The sequence below is a fragment of the Triticum urartu genome, chromosome 4A (assembly GCF_056163025.1).
Source record: "Triticum urartu cultivar PI428250 chromosome 4A, HENAU_Tu73, whole genome shotgun sequence".
In the NCBI taxonomy this organism is placed as follows: Eukaryota; Viridiplantae; Streptophyta; class Magnoliopsida; order Poales; family Poaceae; genus Triticum; species Triticum urartu.
The window spans coordinates 57,293,637-57,298,384 of NC_141876.1; the positions used below are offsets into that span (position 1 = coordinate 57,293,637).

Consider the following 4,748-nt stretch of genomic DNA (forward strand, 5'->3'; position numbering starts at 1 on the left):
GTATGACTATATACGGAATGCATGCCTAGATTATATTGATGAATTTGAGCTAGTTCTGTATCACCCTATGTTATAACTGTTGCATGACGAATGCCATCCGACATAATTATCCATCACTAATCCATTTCCTACGAGCTTTTCACATATTGATCTTTGCTACATTACTTTGCTGTTGCCACTGTTACAATTGCTACAAAACTGCTACTGCTACTTTTGCCACCATTACTGTTACTTCCATACTACTTTGCTACTAAAATTGTTGCTGGAGATATTAAGTATTTTCATGTGTGGTTGAATTGACATCTCAGCTGCTAATACTCGAGAATATTCTTTGGCTCCCCTTGTGTCAAATCAATAAATTTGGGTTGAATACTCTACCCTCGAAAACTGTTGTGATCCCCTATACTTGTGGGTTATCAAGACATTTTTCTAGCGCCAGTGTCGGGGAGCATAGCTCTATTCTCTGACTCACTTGGGATTTATATCTCTTGGTCATCATGAAGAATCTGAAAGATCCAAAAACCAAGATGTATCCTTCCCCTTTCTACAAATCTTAAAGTCCCACATATCTATATACATGAAAGATTCTAATCTAATCAAACAAGGGTTCCACAAATCTTCAAAATAAGATAGATTTGATGGATAGAAAGAAGGGGATCGGAGGAGAGTACCTTCTAGGATGGATTGGTGACGAAATCCACTGACCAAATCGTCAGATGTGAAGGATTTGGAAGAGAGGATTAAGAGGGGGAGAGGACGAAGCCGCCGCTGCTTCTGTAACTGAACGTATGGGGTTGAGGGGAGGGCGAGCAGGCGGCTGCCTCTAAGTCACAGTGCAACGCCTATGGGCTAGGCGCTGCACTATACATGTGTGGCGCCTAGCTCTAAGGCGTTGCACTGCTCGGTGTGGGCCCCGGGGGTGCCATGTTGGCCAGGTGTGCAACGCCTGCGAGTTAGGCGATGCATCGTAGGGTGTGATGCCTGCGTGTCGGGCGCCACTCAAAACGGTCAGCTGAGTGAATTTTTTTCGAACCAGTTCAGTTTGTGAAATGTTTTCTTCCACATGTCAATATTGTCAAATTTGCCTCGTCCTTGCCCGTGTGTGCGCCCTCGACCACCCCCATATTCGTGCTCATGGACCACTCCAACATGGATTTGCAAGGGTGGACCATCCCAAACGACTTCATAGAGGACATGGAAACCACCTTTGACTCTTCGCAGCTCTGACAGACATGGGTGGCAAGCTCTGGTGGAGGATGTGGACACCAACTATTCAAGGATACCCCCTTTAATATTTATTGTTGAATGTGTCATGAACTATGGTGAAAATATTGGGAAAATGGGACGGCCAAATGGGGAGGCTATACCCTCTGCTGCTACGTACATGTCCATACATATCCATGGACAAATTTGGGTAGGGGCAAAATTGAACCAAATGGACTACAAATGGGTCATCCATCATTTTATTCCAGGGTTGAGTAATGGACACTAAATTTTGAAGGATGAGCTGCCAAGTGCCAACCTGGCCGTATTTACTACTCACTCTATATGGAGGATTTTTTTAGCAATTAATAGTAGATGATACGGCTCCAGCTCGGTGCAATTACTTGTTACTAAAAATAGATCATATTGGTTGGATATATATAAGCAAGTATATGGTTGTTAGCCATACGCAAACAACCCTTGCATACGAAGACGACTCATATCAGAAAGGAGAAAGCTTTACCATGGAGAGAAGCAAGGTGGTTATGCTCGTGATGGTTATGATTTTGTGCCTCGTAATACTTCCTCGGGGTGAGTAAACAACAACAACTGTAGTTGAACTTCTCGTAAAGATATTGGTTATATAATTTTTGGGCAATCTCATTGAGAACCATTACTATAAGTTATTATGTGAAATTATACATTATTTTTTGTAATACCTTGTTGAATGAGAACACACTTATTTGGATATGCAGCTCGAGCAACTGATCAGGTGGATACTAGCAAGATCGCGATATGCCTATGCCAAGAGAATACTCCACCTTGCCCAAATAATTTGTGCTTCTGTTGTGTACTGGAGCAAGAACTTTGCTTTAGGTCCAGGAAAGAATGCATATGTGGTTCTGCTTGCAGCGGACACCCTCCTTTAGATGCAACCTACCCTCATCCCCTCTCTTTGACTTAAAACAACGTTCCAGATTGTTGTGATGAGAAGTATTCTGATGAATATCTTGGAATAAAAAAGTTGTAATCTTGGTTATGTTTTCCAAATTATAGCCGGGGCTATATATGCCATGAACTATAGGGAGAAAGGACTTGGGGCAATACAAGGCTAAATATTGTATTTTTTAGAAGATAAGATATCATTTTTATTCTTGCATAATGTATGCATTTAGTTCTTTATTCTTATCATCATCCCACTCAACTCATGCTTAAACCAAACATGAGCTTTGACTGGATTTCTCTTTTCCTGTGAATTCAATACAAGGGTGCCTGGTTTCATTTGAAGCACTATTTAGACTTAATGTAAACATAACATCACAAAAACAAAATTTCCTACAAGCAAGAGCTCCTTTGAAAACCATGCATGTTTTCTATGTTCTACCTAATGTATTAATCTAGGAAACCATCAAAAGAATACATGTTCCTACCAATTATAACAACAACTAACCCCCCCCCCCCCCCCGACCGGTGGGAGGGAATCTTCTCTCGTTCTTGTTAGGTCTAGCATCTTCGTTGGGCTCTATGGTGGTGGCGATGTCCCTTTAGTAGGAATAATTTCTCCCACGTTTGATTCCCGCCTCGATGGTGCGTCTAGCATCGTCATTGGGCGTGTGGAGGTGTGTCTCCATTGGATCTTCAGGATTTGGTCGGTGCTGGTCATTAGTAGATCTGTTTTGATCCAGTCATTCATGTTTGTTCGTGTGTTCAAATGTTTCATCCTTCGAATCTAGCACTCTCTTCATCAACGATGGTTTCTACTCAAAACTAAACCAGTGATTGAACAGGCGAGGCCGTCGGTTGAAGTTTTTACCAGTCGGACTGTCGATTCACCAGTTCATTGTTTGTTTTTTATACAGTAAGTAACATACTAGACAGAGGTAAAATGCAATCATTTAGTTAAATCTGACAAGAAAGTTGACTTTATTGGGCCAAAGTTGCAACTTAGGCACATATATCTAGTGTTTTGGGTTCAAATCCACTTCGACCCAGGGTATTTTTCTACTTCTGTGTGTGACAGTTGTTCGTTGGTTTTATACCTCTGGTTCACGCAAAACCTGGACGGTTTACATAGCCTTTTTTGGTCCAATTGTAGGGTGGTCCATTTAGCTTAAGAAACTAGCAAGGTCTTCAGTTCCTATTTTTTCGGGTCCGATCAATGATCTAGTCTGGCTTTCTAAACTATATTGTAAGGCTTTAGCATGAAGACTTTTCAACTATCTACTACATCAAGGTTTGGCTGGCTCCAGTGTGGGAGGGGTAATGATGGTGGCATACCTTTGGCTCGCTACAATTCTTGTAGTCATCGCAAGCTGGTCTATGCACCTAGTTTTTTTAGCAAGTCTATGGACCTAGTTCTACGCCTTCTTTGGATTGGAGGATTTTCACAGGATATCAATCCATAGGATTGTTCCCTATGGAACACATTTGGATCACAGGATTGGGTGTTGAAATCCCTCAGGACTAGATGATGCCCCGCACATTGCCGCGGGAAGCATCATAAACATATGCATAAGTAGGTGCTAACAAACTAAAACTATTGGAGAAAAAAAATTTATGATTGCTCTCGGTTTATATTTTAAAAACAATAAATCATATGAAGCATTTGATAAAATGATATATAAAAGGGAAACTATTAGATTGAAGTAAATGTGGTGCCATTTTAAACATAAATGTGTAACGTGATCTACATATATTTGCTCTAAGGTTCAATGTACATACTGTTTATGCCCACATAGAAAATAAAAAATGGGCAAATTAGTGCACAAATTGTAACTTATGACCACATGCATGACTTGATAATGTGGCATGGTTACATGAAGAGGAAAATTAGTACTTACTAGTAGGTGAAGGCGCGGCGGCACGCCGCACCCATCATGAAGCCCGTCTGCGTGGTTTCATTGTTTCTTTTATTGAAGAAAATAAGACAATGGGTAAGCGAGCTGGCAGTCGGTGATGTGCAAGCCAATTTTTAACTCAGATAAATACCGAAAGGTACCAAAAATCAGTTCACAGATGGTTACAAATACTTAGGCCTCCTTTGGTTTGGAGGAATTTCATAGGAATTCTAGAGGATAGGATTCTTATAGGATTTTTTCCTTTAGAGCCCTTTGGTTCATAGGAATATATTCCTATTCCTACATAGGATTGGTTCCTATCCTCCACATTTCATAGGAAAATAAAAATGAGCCTAGACTCAACGGAAAAATTCCTTTGGTGTCAACCAAATGACATCTCATTTCCTATTCCTACTCATAGGATTTGAGATACATGCCATCTCATTTCCTACAAAATTCCTATTCCTATGATAATCATATCCTATGAACCAAAAGAGGCCTTAGCCACTCCAGAGGCTGCAACCATAGCTGCTCCTAGCCTTCACCTCTGCTTCTCCCTCCCTCTCCGTCGTCATTGGAGACCGTCGGGCTAAGCCCCGCGGCGGACAGTGGAAGTGAGGACGTGTGCTACCTCACCTTGGTGCCTCCAAACCATTCCTCATATCCAAGGTTCGAGAGTCGCCATCCCCTTTTCGGTCGATGAGTGTT

General features: G+C 41.4%; 1 long non-coding RNA gene across 1 annotated transcript; it reads left to right on the plus strand.

Annotated features, from left to right (window-relative positions):
- The first annotated feature begins 1,680 nt into the window (after window positions 1–1,680).
- LOC147974746 (uncharacterized) lies at window positions 1,681–2,242 on the plus strand. The gene is made up of 2 exons (XR_015601984.1): window positions 1,681–1,794; window positions 1,959–2,242. It is a non-coding gene; the product is annotated as an uncharacterized LOC147974746 (long non-coding RNA).
- The last annotated feature ends 2,506 nt before the right edge of the window (window positions 2,243–4,748 follow it).